This window comes from Myotis myotis, unplaced genomic scaffold (assembly GCF_014108235.1).
Source record: "Myotis myotis isolate mMyoMyo1 unplaced genomic scaffold, mMyoMyo1.p scaffold_m19_p_6, whole genome shotgun sequence".
Taxonomy (NCBI): Eukaryota; Metazoa; Chordata; class Mammalia; order Chiroptera; family Vespertilionidae; genus Myotis; species Myotis myotis.
In genome coordinates, this window is record NW_023416368.1 from 90,831,548 (window position 1) to 90,852,518 (window position 20,971).

Consider the following 20,971-nt stretch of genomic DNA (forward strand, 5'->3'; position numbering starts at 1 on the left):
CACGGAATGGGAGAAAGCATTTGTCAAGCACACACCTGATAAGGAACTAGTATTCAGAATATTAAAAAAATGCTTACAAGTCAATCCTATATAATAAAGAGGTAATACGAAAATTGACTATCACACCCTCACAAGATGGCTGCCTACAACCAGGCTGGAAGGGGGGTTAGTGAGGGACAACCAAACGACTGAACAAGCAGGTTGGGTGGGGCGACCAGGCCGGCGGGAGGTGGGGGGTGCAGCTGGGGGTGACCAGGCAGGCAGGGGGGGCAGTTGGGAGCGACCAGGCTGGCAGGGGGTCAGTAAGGGGTGAGCAGGCCAGTGGGGGTGGGGGTTAGGAGTGACCAGGCTGGCGGGGGGGGGGGGGAGTTAGGGGCGATCAGGCTGGCACATAGAGGCAGTGAGAGGCAATCAGGCAGGCAGGCAGGTGAGTGGTTAGGAGCCAGCGGTCCAGGATTGTGAGAGGGATGTCTGATGGTTTAGGCTCGATTCCCAGGATCGGGACTAAACTGGCAGTCAGACATCCCCCAAGGGGTCCACAATTGGAGAGGGTGCAGGCTGGGCTGAGGTCCCACACCCCCTGCACAAATTTTGTGCACTGGGCCTCTAGTATTGAAATAAAAAGCAAACCAACTTGAAAGTGGACATAGGACTTGAACAGACATTTCCTCAAAGATATACAAATGGCCAACAATGCACATGAAAGTTGCTAAATATCATTAGTCAGTAGGGAAAATGCAGATCAATACCACAATGGAACAGCACTTTACACCCACTAGGATGGCTATGATTTTTTTTAAAAAACTGGAAAAAGATAGGTGTTGGTGTAGACACAGAGAAATGGTAGCCCTCATACATTGTTGGTGGGACTGTAAAATGGCGCATCCACTCTGAACAACAATTTGGCAGCTCCATCTGACCCAGTAATGCCACTCCTGTTTACATACCCAGGAGAATGGGAAACAGATGATCAAACAAAAACTTGTACACAAATGTGTACAGCAGCAGTATTCTTAATAGCCCAAAGGTGGAAAAACCCAACTGTCCACCAGCAGTGAATAATAAACAATGTGGCACATGCAGACAATGGAATAGTATTTGGCCGTCCACAGGAATGAAGTGTACACACCTGCCACAACATGGATGAAGCTCAAACACATTTCATGAAGTAAAAGGAGCCAGACAAAAGACCATATGTTATATGATTCCATTTATATGAAATACCTAGAACTGGAAATATAGACAGAAGGTAGATCAGTGGCGGTTTAGGAGTGGGGGTGGGGAGGTGGAGGGAAAGGGGATGATGAAATGTTCTAAAATTGGCCGTGGTGATGGTTGCACATACCTGTGAATCTACTCAAGTCCATTGACTTGAACACTATAAATGGGTGAATTGTATGGTATATGAATTATATCTCGATTAAGCTGTTCAAAAACTACTTAAATGACACTTTAGTTTGGCAGCATCTATCTATTAAGCACCGTACTAGGCACCAGGAATGCAAAGATGAATGTGACATGGGTTCACAAGGAGTACACTGTATATGTAGAGAAGCAGTAACAGTACAGACATAGGCACAGAAATAGAACTGGGAGGCAGTGATTATAACTGGGGATGAGGAACAGGGAAAGCTTTAGACATTTGATACCTGAGCAGGTTTTGAAGTTAAGTGAGTTTGACAGGTGGGGGCGGGTGGGGAGATCATTCCAGGCCAGTCTGAAATAGCACAGGGTATTCTGGGAGCCCAGTGTGGTTCAGAATTACAAGATGAAAAGTGAAAGGGCTGGGCGAGTGGGTGTGGTGAGGGGACGTGGAAGACATGAGGCTGGAAACAAGCAGAGGACGTGAGGACGTGTGAATGTTCTGCTGAGACATGTTGCCTTTTCCTTTGGGGAATGAAGACGGAGCCAATGAAAGGTAAGCAGGAGGGTGATGGGCAGACTGTGATCTAGAGCAGGAGTTGACGGACCACAGCCCATGGGCCCACTCTGGAAATAACATTTTTGAAAATAAGGTTTTATTGGAACCCAGCCATGCTCGTTTCCTTCCTGGTTATCCGTGGCTGCTTTCTCACTAACACCGCAGCGCTGCCCAGTTGCGACATATGCTGTATGGACTGTGAAATCTAAAATACTTGCTACCTGGCCTGACCAGCGTGACTCAGTGGTTGAGCATCAACCTATGAACCAGGAGGCCATGGTTCGATTCCCAGTCAGGGCACATGCCTGGGTTGAGGGCTTGAGTCCCAGTGGGGGGAGGGGGAGTGCAGGAGGCAGCCAATCAATGATTTGCTCTCATCATTGATGTTTCTCTCTCTCTCTCTCCCTCTTCCCTCCTCTCTGAAATCAATAAAAATATATTTTGAAAACATAACAATAAAATATTTGCTATCTGGCCCTTAGAGAAAAAGTTGACCAACCCCGGCTCTAGAAGTGTCACTGTGGCTACTACATAAAGGTTGGTTTCGCATGGGTTAGGACTGAGGGAAAGGCCCTGGCCCGTTTGGCTCAGTGGCTAGAGCACTGGCCCACAGACACGGGTTTGATTCCTGATCAAGGGCATGTATCTTGGTTGCAGGTACCCCAGCCCGTGTAGGGGTGTGTTCAGGAGGCAACCAATCAATGTGTCTGTGTCTCTCTCTCCCCCTCCTCCCTCCCTTCCACTCCCTCTAGAAATCAATAGAAAAAACATTCTCAAGTGAGAATTAAAAAAAAAAAATGACGGAGGGAAAGGAGGCCAGTTCGGAAACTAGCTGCTCTCCAGGCAATGGATGGCACTGTGGTTTATCATGATGTCATTACGTTGTTGCAACAGATGACGTAGGGAGTTGGGAGTTGGGTGGAGAGGTGGGCATGGCTTTGAGAGCTTCCAGAAGGGAAAAAAACACACATGGGGAAGATTAATTTAAGAAAATGAAGAGCCATTGAAAATGATGAGAGAGCCAACAGGGTTTCACTGACGTATAAGTTCTAGTTTCTCCTGCTTGATCATTAAAATGTACTAAACTTGCTTAGCAGAAGGCTCCCTCAGACAGACCTCCTGAATTCAGGACAGCTTCAAAGTATTTTAAAAGATTATTCTTACAACTTGGTAATGGGCCTGCCAGAGCAATTCCAGCTAACCTGATGACAAAGGTCTGTCCAGACAAAGGCTTGGGATTGGTGGCGTTTACCCAGGTATGCCACCATTATTCTTGGGAGGAAGGGAGAAGAGTTTACTTTAAAAATGTACTTTACTCAAATGTATATTGTGTTGGTTTTATAAAAGCTTTGAGCCCTAGCTGGTTTGGTTCAGTGGATAGAGCGTCGACCTACAGACTGAAGGGTCCCAGGTTCGGTTCTGGTCAAGGGCACATGGCTGAGTTGTGGGCTCAATCCCCAGTGTGGGCATGCAGGAGGCAGCTGATCAATGATTCTCTCACATTATTGATGTTTCTATCTCTCTCTCTCTCTCCCTCTCCCTCTCCCTTCCTCTCTGAAATCAATAAAAATATATACATATTTTAAAAAGCTTTGAGAAGACATATAGGGAAACAGCTTTCTTTCTAGATCTCTGCGTCGTGCAGGCACTCTGGAAAGCTGTGCTGTTTCTGCCAGGACATCCGTGTACCCGAGACAAAGCTGGGGGTGGGGAAAGTTCATGGATCCAAGTTCAAGAAGGACAGTATAAAGAAACTGTCGGAGCAAATTAAGCTGTTCACAAGTCATCGACACAAGTTATCTTCTCATAAAACACAGGCTTTGTAAGCAAGTGGCGTGATTTCCTCAGAAGATTCACTTAGTATTACACTGGCAACACATCAAGGGAACATGGGAGCTGCTGCCATGGGACTTCCACGTGGCCAGCTGTGTCTGCTTGTCTAACAGAGATTTTGATAATGAAAAAACAAAAAAGAAAAATCACCACCGACATATAAAATTACAAATTATAATATCAAAGGTATTCCAAGGGAAGGGATGAAAAAGCCTTGGGCAAGAAGAACTTATTAACTGTGGTACTAATCATGTCTTCATTATCCCCTGAGTTAGTTCTTACTCCACACCTGTACTTGCCACACACAATTTGCTGGGGGTAGATTGTTTCTGCCAAGGGAAATGCAAAATGTTTTCAAAAACTCTGGGCAGAGCCCTAGCTGGTTTGGCTCAGTGGTAGAGCATTGGCCTGTGGACTGAAGGGTCCTGGGTTCAATTTCAGTCAAGGGCACATGCCCAGGTTGCGGGCTCGATCCCCAGTAGGGGGTGTGCAGAGGCAGCCGATCGATGATTCTCTCACATTATTGATTGTTCTGTCTCTTTCCTTTTCCCTTCCTCTCTGAAATCAATAAAAATATATTTTAAAAAAGAAACAAAAAACTCTGGCAGAAATCTTATCTAAACTGTCACCATCATGCTTTCTCACCCGTGGACAAGGGGCTGTTCTGAAAGGGTGGCCCTGGTGTGTAAAGACTTCTCTGAAGCAGGTGGTGTGGGGGAGCGGGGAGGAGACTGGCCAGCACACCCGGCCAGGTGTGTCCCCTGCCACCCAGGTACCACGCGCATCAGCAGGAGCACAACTGGAATTACTAGGAAGAGAAGGTCTGAAGACTTGTGTCAGTGCGGACACGGCTGGAGACTTAGAGGACAGGCAATGCGTTGCTGCAGCCGTGTCTCTGTGGACATGTGTGTGGCTCTGCCTTTTCTGCCCACACTCGCCAGTCCTGCTGGTTCTGTGGCCTGGAGCAGGGCAGAACCCAGCCACGCCATCTGAGCCCTCATGGCCCACCCAGGTCCAGAGCGCAGGGGGGCCTGTGTGACACTGCCATGAGGACTGAGCAGGAAGGGCTACCTCCCGAGGGAAATGAACAAATATAATTACAAGCTATTCTTCTGAACCCAGGCAGGCACGGGACAGGGCACTCTACCGCCTAATGCTCCCAAAACGATAAAAGGAAGGAAGCTGCTGAAGCTGCTGATGGGAACCACTTAGGAGTTCCACCCTACGGAAGCAGCCTGTTAGCGAAGGGGAGGAGCATGTCTGGTTGCCAGAAGACAGTGTGGTCTAAGGTGGATGCTTTGCCCCTTTGAGTTCTGCTGTTGAATAAGGGGATCGGAGCAACCATTCGTCCATCCCTGACTGGCTATTTCATGGAAGGTCTGCCCTTTCCATGTCTATTTCAGGGCAATGAACGGAAGAGCAGAAAATCTGAGTCAAGCCCTAGGTGGTTTGGCTCAGTGGATAGAGCTTCGGCCTGCGGACTGAGGGGTCGTGTGGGCTCAATCCCCAGTAGAGGGCGTGCAGGAGGCAGCCAATCAATGATTCTTTCTCATCATTGATGTTTCTCTCTCCCTTCCTTTCTGAAATCAATAAGAATATATTAAAAAAAATCTAAGAGTCAATAAATGTGATTGATTCATCTTCTTACAGCCAGCCAAGGAGGGAGAATTCTGACTCATGAGCCTTGTTTAGCCTATATAATGAAGAGGTAATATGCAAATTAACCCTCATGCCCTCACAAGATGGCTGCCTAGGAGGCGGAGCTTTTGATGCTGACTGGCATAGAAACCGACCAATCAGAACCTAATCTGGGTGAACTGCGAAGGCAGAACCTAAGGTGGGGGCTGAGGAGGGCAACAGCTGTTTGGTGTAAGGTGTAGGAAAGCGGTTCAATTTTTTAATAACTGGTTTGGCAGTATAGTGCATATGGCTGGCTATCAGTCCAGATATAGGGATTATGCATTTTTGTCTGAAAGAGCATCTCCTCCTGCTGAAAAAGGCATTCCCCAACCCCAGTTTAGCAATCCTATCCTATATAATCTATCCATACTAATAAAAGGGTAATATGCTAATTAGACCTGGTCAACTGGCCACCTTCCAAACGTCCAACTTCCTTCCGGACAAAGCCATGGTGGTGGGGGCCGAGGCAGAGGCAGTTAGGGGTGATCAAGCCGGCAGGGGAGGGCAGTTGGGGCGAGATCAGGCCGGCAGGGGGTTAGGGGCAACCAGGCTGGCAGGAGAGAGCAGTTGGGGGTGAGAGAGACCTGCAGGGGAGGGCAGTTGGGGGCAAGATCAGGCCAGCAGGGGAGGGCAGTTAGGGGCGATCAGACAGGCAGGCAGAGGCAGTTAGGGACGATCAGGCAGGCAGGCAGGTGAGTGGTTACGAGCCAGCGGTCCCAGATTGCGAGAGGGAGTCATACATCCCCCAAGGGGTCCCCAATTGGAGAGGGTGCAGGCTGGGCTGAAGGAACCCCCCACCCCCATGCACAAAGTTCGTGCATCGTGCCACTAGTAAAATATGAAAATGATTTCTTTACCACCCCATCTCAAAGTGAATGAAAATGCTAAAAGTAAAAATTCTGGTGTTCTACATCCTCATCAGACAAAGGCAGACTCAACAAAGTTGTCCATAAACGAAGAACTGTGGATGGGAGCCTCTGCTGTCTCAGAATTTAGGAGGCGATGAACAATATCTCCTGCCAATCCCCGGTTGATGATCAGTGAGGGGTAATTGTTCGCAATGAGATTTCTTCCCGGGGCCTTTGCCTTTGTCTGTCCCTGGAATTCCAGCTGCAGCCATTTCACTCATCCCACCTATTTTCAGACCCTGGAGCCAGAGGATGGGGAAATACTCCGCCACCTCTGAGGCCCTCAGACACAAGTTGCTTTTTGTACAGTTTTACAATGAACTGGGAAATAAACCCAGGCTTCCTGACTTTGCAGCCAGTTTATCTCCAGCACCAAATGGCCAATTACTAAACATTCCCACAGGGATTTCTCATGGCAGGTGTATGAGAAGTGATAAGCCCGGGATGAAGCCAGAGCCAAATGAATGCTTCTGAGAGCAGCTGACATCCCTCCCCAGCGCCCAGGGGTGCGGAGGCCGGGGCAGGTCCTGGCCCGCCAACCGCAGCTGTGCCATCTGCACAGCTTATCTGTTTGTCAGTTTACTCACTTATAAAATGACCTAAAAAATACCCATCTTGCCCTGCCAGTGTGGCTCCGTGGTTGAGCGTCAACCTATGAACCAGGAGGTCATGTTTCAATTTCCAGTCAGGGCATATGCTCAGGTTGCAGGCTTGATCCCCAGTGGGGAGCGTGCAGGATGCAGTTAATCAATGATTCTCTCACATCAATGATGTTTCTACGTCTTTCTCCCTCTCCCTTCCTCTCTGAAATCAATAAAAACATTTTTAAAAAGCAAACTAAAAAAAATACCCATTTTACTCTTTAGTGGGACATTGTGAGGCTCAAGTAAGGAACAGCATACAATATGAATAAATTATAAAAATCAACAGACCTCAGATCAACTGTAAAAAGGCATTTGGGGGAACGTTTTGAATATGAACTGGGGATTAGATGATACCAAAGAATGATTGTTAATTTTCCTAGGTACAATAATGGCATAATGATTATTTAATATTTTTAGAGGTGCAACGACTGGATGTCTAGGAGTTGCTTTAAAATGTTTCAGTAAAAAAAGCAAGAGAAAAGAGATAAAGCAAGGGTGGCAACATGCTGCTAACTGTTGATGCTGAGGGCCTTTCTCTACTATGGTGCATATTTAAATTTTTTCAGGAAAATGCTTTTTAAGTAAACAAAGCAGAATTTTCTGGAACATTAGAAAGCTTCACTGATGGTCATCTCTAGAGCTCAGAAAACCTGTTTAGTTCACAAGGCCTCTCCACATTGGCCATCCAGTGGTCGGAGGACAGGGACTTGGGGCCAGGCAGGAAGGGGCCAGGCAAGGAGCCCAGATGTCAGGAGATCGAGGGAAGTGACTTCATGGAATTTTCTATCTGCCCTGCATCAAAATGCCAAGTGCATACTTGGTCTGCAGACCTGTTTCATTCAGCTTTCATTCACTTAAGGGCTAAGTGGCCTTAGACCAAGTCACTTTTTTTAACACAAAGTCACAGAGAGACAAACAGATGTTCTCTCTCTCTCTCTCTCTCTCTCTCTCTCTCTCTCTCACACACACACACACACACACACACACACATACACACACACACCACTGAGACTCAATCCTGAGGGGTCCACAGGGCGCATGGGTGCATTTTGTCATGGGTTTGATGGTCATTCCAGGGACATATACAAGGGACCAGGAAGGGGAACAGGACAAAGGGATGAAGGAGAGTAATAATTTAGATAAGGCACTGGCCAGTAAGTCAGTCATTCATCTGGGAACTGACCAGGCAAATGAAGTACACAACACACCATAAACAAACGAAATAATTCCGCCAAGAGTGACAGGTGGGCTTTGGGGTTCCCGGTCAGACAGGTGGGCTGTGGTGTAAGGGATATGAGTTCGAGTCCCACACTGACTAACCCAGTGGCCTTTCCTCTTCTGCAGAAAGAAACGACTGAGCTGATCTCCGCAGTTCCAGGATTTTAGATGTCGAAATTAACTTGGGGCACGTTTCGGACTTCAAAGCACATCTCTGAGGTTTCCAGCACAAGTAGTTCAGTCCCCCCCCACCCACCCCCCACCCCCGCCGTGCGCTGCACCGTGTCCCTCCCCCGACCCCGCTGGTACTTGGTGATGTTTACTGGGGTGGAGGGATGAGAGAGAGAAAAGAATCGCAATCACGCTTGTTTCTTCCGATCATTTCTCCTCCGGCGCTGATTTACAGCGACACTTCAGGCAGGCAGGGCTCCCAGATTTTTGAGGGGTTGGGGGCGGAGCGCAGTGGCCAAAAAGCCTGCGTAAAAGTTGCAGTCACCAAGGACCGCAGGAGTATCTCGCAAGACTAGGAATAGCTCTACCCCGGAGCGATCCTGCACACACGACCCATGGGTTTTTTGTGCTGGTTCTTTCCTGCTCCGGGGCCTCTCAGTCCAAACGGCGGGAGAGGCTCCCTGGTCCCCGGACGAGCCTAGGCGACTTGGGAGTACCTGGGGTGCGAACCGCGCCTCCATTCCCACAGGACTCAGGGTGCTCGGGCGCTCAGATGAGCCTAACTGGAAGGCTGAAGAGAAACCCAATTCCAGGCAGTGGGCGCTGGAGCTCCCCGGCTCAGGCCCAGTAGCCCGCCCACCCCCCACCCCGCTCAGCCCCGTGCGCCCCACATTTCCAAAGCCCCAACTCAGTGCGACGCCCATCCCCTGCGCGCTCCACGTCCCTCAAAGCCAGAACTCCGGGCACGAACGCAGCCCCCGTGTCCCTGGCCCCACGCGGCACCCTCCTAGGCACCTATCGCACATTGAGCTTCCACTGGCTCTGTCCTGCCTGGTGGCGGGCGCCCCAGGCGAGCTAGGAACCGAGCGCCCCACTTTCTAGGGCGCGCCAGCGGCTTCCCGGCCCGGCTCAGCGAGGTGGGGCTGGGTGGGTCCGCCCCAATAGAGAAGGGGACCCGCCAGCCTGCACGCCCCGCATCTCTCGGAGCAAGAAGCCTTCACTGTGTGTGCCGCCCCCCGGGTCTCCGGCACCCCTAACAGCGAAGAGACTGGCCTCCGGGGAGTGGAGCCTGAGGACTCGCGTGGGCGCTCCCCTCCCTCGAGCCACTGCGCTCCCGGGGAGTTGCAGGGAGCGCGCTTACTTGGTAGGAGGGGTCCGCCCTGGCTTGGCTGGGGCCACGTTTCCCTCCGTGGCCCCGCGTCTGCACCCGCGTCGCCGCCGAGCCCCTTCCCCGAGCAGAGGGGCGGCTGGAGAGAGCGAGCTCCAAGTGCCGGGAGCCGCGAGCTGGAGTAGCGCCTTCGCTCTTTTCCCGGGACTTTTAAGGGGCTAGAGCAGCAAACCCCTCCCCGGGCCCACCCCTTCCGAGGGCGGCCACCGCAGGGCCCGCCCCGGCTCCTTTTGTTGTAATTGGAGAGCGGTCTCCCCCAGCCCAGTGCGGGCGACCGCGCGCCGGGCGCAGCCGCCTCCAGGCTCTTCACGCCCGGCTTTCCGAAGCCTGGGAAGCGGGGAGGGGGTTTTCCTCCGGAAGATTCCTCTACTCCCCACCCCCTCCACGCGCCTGGAATTTAACCCCTTGACGTCCTTCTCTTCCTGCATTAGGGTCCGAGGCTAATCCAGCTCCCGGTCCAGAGAGCAGCACTGCCTGGCGCGTAGTAGACGCTCAATAAAAACGGATAAAGGAAGGAGTTCAGAAACTGTCATCCATCTCTCCTGGGTTTCTCCTGGATGGGAAAGCAGATTCCAACGTGAAACCAGCCGCCCCTTTCTCCCAGCAGATCACCCCTCTGGCTTCCACAAACCTCTCTGCCCTGAGGATCCGTTCTCTCCTTTGTGCATTCAAGGCTTCGGACTCAGTGACCTCTAACATCCCACCCCCTCCCTCCTCCTCCTCCCCCCTCCCCCCTGCAAGGCAGGGCCAGGATTAACAACCCTGCACTCAGGGACTGAACAGGACCCAGCTAAGGGGGTGTATGTTGTGCAGAGGACATTCCAGGCCCGGCTTTGCGGCTCACACTAGGAGCAGAGAGGTGGTCATGGTGGGGGTGGGGGGTGGGGAGTCCTCTGTGCAGAATCCCAGGGCTTCTTAAACAAGGGCCAGGCTTCACCAGGCGTGAAGCAGATAGCTTTATGTTCGTTTTTTATTTAGATCTCATGCAGCCCCCGTGGGGCAAGAAGAGACTTCAGTCAGGGAGGGGAGCATCCACCAGAATAAGGAACGGCACAGCGAGCCTGGGCGCAGTGGAGCCAGAGAGGTGGGAGGCCAGGAACCTGGCCGGGCTCCCTCCCACCTCCAGCACAGGCACAGGCACTGCCCTGACAGGCAAGGCCGGCAGTGGCCCCTCTCAGTTGGGAGGCGGGAAGCGGCCCCTGCGACAGAGGTTGCTGGCTTTCTGGCTCCAGCTCCTGGGCATGGCTGGTGGCCACTGGTTCAGCCCCTGCCGCCGGTGCTGGGGGCCATCTTCAGACGGAGCTCAGGACACTGGCCACCGCCTCCACTGGGCCCAAGGCGGCTGGAGAATACGGGGGCAAGGGAGAGGAACTGGAGTCTGAGACCTCCCTCCCTCCCCACAGGGCGTGGCTTGGGGGAGGAACAGTAGCCCCTTCTGGCTCCAGACCTGCCCACAGTCACGGCCACTGGAGGTGGAGGTTGTTTGGGGAAGCCGATAGCTTTAAAGCAAGGCGCCAGGCTGTGAGCCTCTGTGCAGAGGGAACCCAAAGTGGACTGACCACAGACGCTGTCTGTATCCTCCCCGGCTCCTTCCCCGGCCCTCCCCTCACTCCCTCCCTCCGTAGCACACCTAGGGCACCAGAGGTGACAGGTGGTGACTTCCACCACAGCCTCAGCTCAGACTTCTCCCCTCAGCTTAGATCTGTAAATCCACTGGAATCCCCTTGGCCCTCTGGACATGCCCCTGGCCACAGCTAACCTAGCAAGCCCCAAACTTGGCACCCCAACTCGCCGCCCACCCCAACCACGGTGAACTCTGCCTGGCAGCAATGGCGTCTTCTCAGGCCCCTCCTCCTTTATCCTGGTCTAGTGGGCAGTGGGAGGAGGAGGGAGGCTGGTGTGATTGATTATAAAAGTTTCTGTGGTTGGAACTGTTAGATACCCTGACAGCGGTGGTGGATATAAGAACCTACACAGGTGAGAAAGTTATGTAGAATGTAATACACACACATGCGCATTTCAGACACAACTGGGGAAATCTGAGGCAGATCAGTGGATTGCACCCATGTCAATCTTATAATGTCACCACGGGGGGAGGTGACATTATAAAGTCACAAAGTGACAAAGTATATGAGCGTTTCTCTGTATTGTTTCTTAGAACTTCATGTACATCTACAATTATCTCAATAAAATTTCAACTGAAAAAAGAAAGAAAGAAAAGCAACCACAGTAGCTCCAGGACCCACAGAATGTAATCGGAACCCTTTAAGACCTCTGGTATTCCTCTCCAGCCTGCTCATCTCTCAGCCACATTCTCTCCTCTCCCCTATAGGCCCTATTGGCTGTTCTCTAAGCCTGCTGTTTCATACCCCAGGGCCTTTGCACATGCCATGCTCTTGCCTTGTCTGCCCAGCAATGCCTAGTTCTATGAGACCTTTCTCAGCTGTCAGTCAGAACCTTCCACAGAGTCTGCACGTAGCAAATGTTCAATAAATGCCAGTGGGACCGAGCTTTTCCTCTCCCCTCACCCTTTTCTCTGATCCCTCCACTTCTAGTCCTATCTCTCCTGCTAAAGTGTTCATCAAAAAGGCATAAAATGAAAGGGAACTGCCGAAACCAGTTTGGCTCAGTGGATAGAGCGTCGGCCTGTGGACTGAAAGGTCCCAGGTTCGATTCCGGTCAAGGGCATGTACCTGGGTTGCGGGCATATCCCCAGTAGGAGATGTGCAGGAGGCAGCTGATCGATGTTTCTCTCTCATTGATGTTTCTAACTCTCTATCTCTCTCCCTTCCTCTCTGTAAAATATCAATAAAATATATTTAAAAAAAAAAAAGAAAGAAAGGGAACTAACTTTGTAAGAAATGTTTTGTCTCATTCTGAACACAGCAAACTCCTTGCGGAACATTCAGAAGATGTGGAGGAAAAGTGGAGAAGCCTGCCACCCCGGCGCCCTTCCACCCACAAATGAGCACCTAACATTTGGAGTATTTCCTTCAGGATATATATATATATATATATTTTTTTTCAGGATATATTTTTTTAAACCAAAGTAAATACCGTTCTTGTGCCCAGCTTTTTATTTTATTTTTTTTTAAATATATTTTATTGATTTTTTACAGAAAGGAAGGGAGAGGGATAGAGAGTTAGAAACATTGATGAGAGAGACACATTGATCAGCTGCCTCCTACACACCTCCTACTGGGGATGTGCCCACAACCAAGGTACATGCCCTTGGCCGGAATCGAACCTGGGACCTTTCAGTCCGTAGGCCGACTCTCTATCCACTGAGCCGAACTGGTTAGGGTGTGCCCAGCTTTTTAAACTTTTAACTATTTTATCTTGTATGCAGTTTTCAATCTGCTTTTGATAGTGTTAGACTGTTCCGGGGTCTAAAACTGCCATGTTCTATGGCAGCGGTTCTTAACCTGTGGGTCGTGACCCCTTGGGGGTCGAACGACCCTTTCAGAGGGGTCGCCTAAGACCATCGGAAAACACATATATAATTACATATTGTTTTTGTGATGAATCACTATGCTTTAATTATGATCAATTTGTAACAATGAAATTGGGGATCACCACACCATGAGGAACTGTATTAAAGGGTCGCGGCATTAGGAAGGTTGAGAACCACTCTTCTATGGCAGCATTTCCCTGTTGCTAGACGTCAAGTTGTGTACAACTTTCTACTAGCATAAATTACACCATGGCCATTATCCCTGGGAAAGGAATAGTTACTGCGCAGCTATTACATGGTTTCTACTAATTGCTCCAGACCAGAAAGCCAAGCCTCGGAGACACCCGGTCATTTCCCCAGAGCCACAAAGCTGGCAAGCGGTCAAGCGGGGGCAACTGAAGGTGCCTGACCCCTCCGTCCAGTCCGTAGTGGCCGCACACCGGAGGCCTCAGGCAGTCCACCTGTGCCTTACTGCCCCCTCCAAGGACAGCGAGCTCGGGGACTTCATTGGCGCGCTGTGGTTGAATTGAATCGAAGGCCTGGGAGACCCTTTGCAGAGGGCAGCAGGCCTCTGCTCGAGAGGAGATAGAGTCATGATCGCATGCTCACGGCTGTAGGTCCGTCTGTGCCATCCCCCATCTCCCAGGCCCTGTGCTGCTGCAGAGGCAGAACCACACCGTGGATTCAGAGCCGTCGGGGGATCTGGGTTCAAATCCCAACTCCCCCTGGACGAGGGCGTGGCGCTGTGTGAGCCAGAGCGGGAGGGAAGCAGCACCCTCCTGCCCGCCCCGCGCCCCCTTCAAGGGCAGCAGGAATGACTTTCTGAGGACACAGTCCAGGATGTGAGACTGACTGCCGTGTCCATCACAACCACTACTGGGTGAGGACACTACGGGAGTGGCTGGGAGCAAGTCCCACTTTCTCCTGGGAGGCAGCGCCCCCTCGTGGTCCACGTCTCATACCGCAGTGTGCGTTTGCAGTTTTCAGGGCCAAATTAGAAAACTAACCGGCTTTAGAGAACATCCTGTCCAAGCATCTTGTTTAGACCTGGAACCAGAAACCCGGAAAGCTGCTGACTGGCCGCGGCCCCCGGGCAGAGCAGCAGCCGTGCTGCACCAGATGCAGATGCAGGTGTCTGACCCCTGGGAGCCTCCCCCGTCTGCTCAGAGCACCGCACCTGTGCGCCCTCAGGGGCGGCGAGGATGCCTTTGCCTCTTCTGCAGGAAGCGCATGTGTGTGTGTTTCTAAAGTATCATTTCATTCGTGTAACCTGTTTTCTAGGATGTGGTCCTCCTTTGTTGCGCACTTTGGGCGGAGCTTCCCCCATTTCTTTCCTTTTCCTTATTCATTCACCCACTAAAGAATATCTTGGTTGCTTCCAAGTTTTGGCCATTAGGAATAAAGCTGCTATAAATATCTGTGCGCAGGTTTTTGTGTGAACATAAATTTTCAACTCATTTGGCTAAGTACCAGATTGTGCAATTGTTGGATTATGTGGTAAGGGTATGTTTAGTTTAAATGATATATACACACAATGGAATAGTACACAGCCTTGAAAAGGACAGGAAATTCTGAACGATGCTACAGCATGGATGAAACAAAGATATTATGCTAACTGAAATAAGCCAGTCACAAAAAGACAAACACTATATGATTCACTTATATGAGGTACTTAGTCAAATTCATAGAGACAACATAGAATGGTGGTTGTGGGGGGGGGGGCGCGCGGGACAGGGCGTTATTGTTTAATGAGTACAGAGCTTCAGTTTTACAGATGAAGAAGTTGGAGTTATGGGATATCATAGAGAGTTATAGAGCTGGATGGGGTGATTATTGCACAACATTATAAATGTATTTAATAACACTGAACTGTAGCTTAAAAATAGTTAAGAGGGGAAATTTTATGTTATGTGTATTTTACCACAACAAAAACAATTAGCGCCCCAAATGGTGTTAAGTCAGTGGTTAACGCACCGGCCTGTGCACCAAAGAGTCTCAGGTTTGATTCCTGGTCAAGGGCATGTACCTGGGTTGCAGATTCAAAATCCACCCCAGCCAGGGCATGTGTGGGAGGCAACAAATCAATGTGTCTCTCTCACATTTCTCTCTCTCTCTCTCTCTCACTCCCTCCCTTCCTCCCTCCCTCCCTCCCTTCCTTCCACTCTCTCTAAAAAAAAAAAAATCAATGGAAAAAATATCCTCAGGTGAGAATTAACAAAAACAATTAGAAAAAAAGTCACATAATGCAGTTATTGGGGTTCGGGGAGAGTTAGTTTATTAAGAAACTGCCAAACTGTCTTCCAAAGTGGCTGTACCATTTTGCATTCCCACCAGCAATGAAGGGGAGTCCCCGCTGTCCGCGTCCTCACCGGCACTGGTGCCGTCAGGGTTCTAGGCTTTGCCATTCCTGTAGGTATAGGCTGCCGTGTCACCACTGTCTTAATGTGCTTTCCCCGGATCATGTATGATATGGAGCATCTTCTCATGTACTTGCTTGCCATCTGCTTATCTTTTTTGGTGAGGTATCGTTTCAGATAATTTCTCCTTTTTTTTAACAAATGTTTTAAATTTTAGAGAGAGAGAGGAAGGGAGAGGGAGGTTGTTTGTTTTCTTGTTGTTGAATTTTGAGGGTTTTTTGTATATTTTGGACACAGTCCTTTACAAAGATTTTCTGCCAGTGTGTGGCTTGTCTTCTTATTTTCTGAACAATTCTCACGAAGCACCGTCCTGAAGTATCATACCTTCCGTGTGTGTGCATGTGTGTGTGTGTGTGTGTGTGTACTAGGAATAAATAAAACTTAATGCAGTGCCCAAGGGGCTTACATTGTCATTTGGGGGAGAAGCTAACATAGAAATTAAATAGCAATACAAAGCCATATGAGACTCAGTTCAAAATGCCTGGCTACAAGCGGTGAGCAGAGACCTGAAGGACTTGGGGGGGTGGGGGAGAGAGGAGGGACTAGACAGGCAGGAAAGAAGAGCAGTCCTCTCCAGGCTGGGCCTGGAGTGGCGAGAGAAAGCCCAGACCTGGAAAACCAGCTCATCCTTGCCTAGGGAGGTGCCCAGGGACACCTGGGAACAGGTGGGACATGGCTGGCATAGAACGAACCTGGAAATTTGGCAACGGCATGAAACACAGCGCAGGTTCTGAAGACGAGCTTTGCCCACATTATAATTTTGCTGCTCCCTCATTCCCATTTGCCCCCTCCACCAGGAAAGCTCCTGCTCAGAGGGAGACTCACTTAGCGCAGTGATTTAGGGGAGCAGGGAGAAGGAGTAAAAAAACAACAAAAACTGGTCCAAATCTCATTTCCAGACACCTGGCTTCTGCCAGCTCTGACCACCTTGTCTCAAAGACGCAGCCAAAACAGGGAGGGGTGGGGGTGCAGACATAAAAGGAAGCTTTTCTGTAGTGCGATGCCCTGGCACCTGGCAGGGCCCTCGCTCCAGGCCACGGCCCAGCAAAGCCTCGCTGACTCCCAGAAAGCATTTGAGCGGCTGCCCAGGTCACTCAGGGTTGGCTGAGGACACAGCCAGGCTGTTCATTCCAGCCACTGGCATTTACGAGGCTTCTGAATGCCCAGGCCAGTTCAGCACCCGAGGGGAGGGAGGGAGGGAGGTGCGAATCTTGCTCTGCTTGCCAGCCCCCCAGTCTGGGGGAGCAGGCCCAGGACAAGCCCACAGGGCACCTACATTATTGTAAATATCTGGAGAAGATAAGAGGTTCAGAAACAAGTCCCCAAACCCCCACAGGGCTAGTCACCAAAATGGCAGGAACGCTGCTGGGACTGAATTGTGTCCCCTGTAAAGGTAAGAAACATTCAGACCTGTGAAGAATTTGTGTGAGTTTATTTGAGCCAAACTGTCGACAATTGGAGAATCTCAATGGATTGAGATAATGCTCCAGAGAATGGCAGTTTTCACCTTGTTTTACACATTGTAATAAAGAGAGAAGTGGGTTACATGAAACCCACTGGCGATAGATTAGGGAGGGAACCGAAGCAACGCAGGGAAACCTCTTGCATTGGCTACAAAGTAAAATGATAGACACACACTTCTTTTACTTGGGTGGGTGCAGAATAGTTAACAGTCAACAGTTCACTCAGTGATAATGAGGGGGTGTATGGTCTCCACAGAGCGGTGCCTTTGCTTTGAGGGGCCTGGAAAAAGGAAAATTACTTTGACATTCCGAAGATTTGTTATCGTAGATGCAGAAAGACAATAGGCTCAGTTAAGGTAAAGACTAATCTCTGTTGGGAAGATGGCTAGGACATGACAACCCAACAAAAACTGCTTTTACTTTAAATTTTAATTTCAGACCATCCCGAGTTTGCAAGGCTGCCATGCAGGCTTTCCCGGAGCTTGTCAGGTTAGCACATGGCCCCTTTTTGTCCACAGCCCCCCGCCTAGATTCATCTGCTGAAGCCCTAAGCCCCCAGCATGATGGATCTGGCCTTTGGAAGGCAATAAGGGTTAGATGAGGTCATGAGGGTGGGGCCTCATGGTGGGATTTGTGGCTTTATAAAAGGAAGAGAGACCAAAGCCCTCTCTCTCCTCCCATCATGTGTGGACATAGGAACAAGGCTGCCATCTGCAAGCTGGGAAGCAGGTCCTCACTAGGCACCTTGATCGTGGCCCTCCAGCCTCCAGAACTGTGAGACATAAATGCCTGTTGTTCAAGCCCCCAGTCTGTGGTATTTTGTTTCAGTAGCCTGAGCTCCAGACAATACAGAGACTTGTGTTAGGGGCGGGAGGGAGAAATAGAATAGTGGAGACTAGTTATAGTTATAGGAAATATTAATCATATTAACCAAACTGCGATTGTTTGGTTCTGATTAAAGAAAGCACATTCCGACCGGGCTGGGAGTTGTTCGCCCTGAGACCTGGGAGTCAACCTCCAAATGCAGTGCATTCTCCTTACCTGAGAACTGCCTATGGTCATGGAAAAATGGAGAAAGCAATGGAGTCCTGGGGTGCTCAGCCTTTGCAACCCCCCAGCCCAGTAGCCTGTGATCTGGAACCATTATACACATTCTCATTCCTTTGCCATGTAACCTTTGTCCTTCTGCTCAATATACCAGTAAGCAGCTGCCTTATGGGAGTCAGGGGAGAGCAGAGTTTTGACCTGCTGTTCTCCCATACTGCCGCAGTATTGGAAAATAACAACACTCATATTCAATTCAGCCCTGTCTCTGCATAATTGGCTCAAGTAGTGACAGGCACAGCCCTGACCCATGCATTGTCTGGTTTCGCTTGGACCCAACAATGGAAAAGTACGTGGTAGCCAGGAATCCAAGTTAAGACCAAGAGGGTAGAAGACATTGAAACCACTGTTCTGCATGTGCAGTTGATCAAGGTCTGGCTGCTATATGTCATTGCTGGGATGATGGCAATGAACAACACCACCGTCTTTCCCCCTCTCCCTTCCCCGCCTCCCCAGCACTGGCACAAAGATAGTTGCCAAGCAACCTACAGAGGGAGGAGCCCTGACATAGAGAATTCTATCCCTGAATCCTTCCAAGCCCACCTTTCTGCCCCCAGCTTATAAAAGCAGCCAAGCAGAGCCGACCTCCAGCCAGTTCAGGGGGCCTTCCTTCTGTGCTGCCTCCCTGTGCTCAAGCACAAGGTGAATAGAGTCTGTCTGCACCTTTCTCTGGCGTGTCCTCTGATTTCCATCAGGGCAGCGGTTCTCAGCCTGTGGGTCGCGAACAATGAAAATACATCCTGCACATCAGATATTTACATTATGTTTCATAACAGTAGCAACATTACAGTTATGAAGTAGCAACGAAAATAATGTTATGGTTGGGGGTCACCACAACATGAGGAACTGTATTACAGGGTCGCGGCATTAGGAAGGTTGAGAACCACTGATAGGGGAACACAAGAACAGCAATGCCGGTAGCACACTGACGAAGACACACACACAAGTGGTGTTTCCTTGCCAGGCCTCTCAGCCACAGCTGGGTGCTGGCCACGCTGGGACCGGGGGCTTCTCCTCTCCATCCCGCCCTCTGCTGTAGGCAGTGGGAACAGCACTGGGTGTTAAACCTATGGGGTCAGACTGGACCTGGGTTTAGCAACCTCGGTACTTGTGTTCTGGCTAGGAAAGAATTCACAGCCAAGGCTCAAATTATAAGAGAACATTTATTTATAAAATCACACAGGTAGAAGTAATTTGTAGAAGAAATGGGGTGAGGAAAAAGCTATAGAGGTAAAGGAAGGGCCCATGGAGCTGGAAGTGAGGAAGGTAAAGGTGACATGCCTCCAGACAGGGAGGAGGGAGGGGGAAGGCTCAGGTGTGCTGCCCTGGGGTCACTTGTCTGGTTTTGCTGCTTTACTGGGCCTGGAGCTGAAATACAACTGAGGCCTAGATGTTACCCCTAGAGAGGAAAGGTAGGGGGGTTCAAAACGCATGACCAGCGATATGCTAGGGGAGGAAAGCTCTCCCTGGAGTGAGGTGCTGTGGTGGGCAGGCAGACAGGCATGAGCAGAGCAAGGAGGATGGGTCAGGTACAGGAGGCCACCAGGGCGGAAAGCCCCGGGTGCCTGGCAAAGGACAATTAAAGGTTGGGACCTGGGCCCCAGGTGCGGCTTGGGGAGGTTACCAAGACCCTTCTGGGTGCCCACGAGGTCAAGCTGTTTTCATAATAAAACTAGGATCTTGTTTTCCTTTTATGCTCATTCTCTGGGAGCTGATAACGTGCCAGGCGCAACCAGAGCCACTTCCTCCTGACGGGCGGACCGTGTGGAGAGCTCCAGGAACGCCCGGCAACTTGGGTTCCAGTCCCAGTTTTCCTCCTCAGGAAACAAGAGGTTGAATTCGATAACAAAGTCCCCTCCAGCTGTCACAGTGGCAGGGTCCCCACCTACCTCCCAGAGCTGTTGAGAAGGTAAAAGAAATGAAATGTGCATGTACTCTAAAGAGGGGCAGGTGCTCCATTGTTCTTAGGTGTGATTATGAGGAGAGGAGCAACCCAGGGAAATCAGTGTAGATACAGGCGCATCCCTGGTCACCAGCTTCCTGTGTTGCTAGGAGACCACATTCGGGATGCTCAAGGCAATGCAGCATTCGTCTTTGAACGTAGCCCCTCTCTCCACTGGCTTCTACCTGGAAAATTGGAATCATTTTTTCTTAAAGGATCATGGGTGTTCCTGAGCGGAAGTAAAATAATAATAATTAGTGACAAGTAAATAATTTTTTAAAAGCAATTTCTTGTGGTTCAACATAAATAATTTCTGGCCATTCTGTCTCATTCTCCTGGGTTTTCCTTATTTGGCAGATATCTATCTCAAAAATTTTAAAGTTATGACATATAACCTATATACACAAAGGTGCATAAAATATAAACATGAGCAGCCCTGGCTGGTTTGGCTCAGTGGATAGAGCGTCGGCCTGTGGACTGAAGGGTCCCGGGTTCGATTCCGGTCAAGGGCATGCACCTTGGTTGTGGGCGCATCCCCAGCGGGGGGTGTGCAGGAGGCAGCTGATCAATGTTTCTCTCTCATTGATGTTTCTAATTCACTATCCCTCTCCCTTCCTCTCTGTAAAAAATCAATAAAAAATATATTTTAAATAAAAAAGTATATAAACATAAGCATAATGAACTAATATAAAGCAAACAGCCATAGAATTACCACCCAGCTTAAGAACTAGACTATTACTGCCATCCCAGAAGCAACTCCACAAACCACAAGTTCTTTCTCAAAACTGCCTCCCTGCTCTGAAGGTGAACACTCTTTTTTTAAATTTTTTTATAGTATTGACTTCTTAATGTCTGGAGGGCTCCAGGGCTGCCTCTGGTATGAGCCCTGACCTGGGATTGAACCTCCACCCAGGCAGGTGCCCTCGCTGGGAATCCAGCCCTCAGTCCTTTGCTGCACGGGATGATGCTCCAACCGACTGAGCCACCTGGCCAGGGCGTGTCTGATATTTTCAAAGTATTACTTGAAATACTGGAGCGATCCCATCCG

At 50.0% G+C, this 20,971-nt stretch overlaps 1 protein-coding gene across 2 annotated transcripts in view; it reads right to left on the reverse strand.

Annotated features, from left to right (window-relative positions):
- Window positions 1–9,672, reverse strand: part of LOXL2 (lysyl oxidase like 2) — a 96,909-nt gene extending 87,237 nt beyond the window's left edge. For both annotated transcript variants that reach the window (XM_036314240.1, XM_036314239.1), the window contains exon 1: window positions 9,517–9,672. The gene's annotated coding sequence lies outside the window, so the exon portion shown is untranslated. The remainder of the gene's footprint in view (window positions 1–9,516) is intronic.
- Window positions 9,673–20,971: the final 11,299 nt, after the last annotated feature.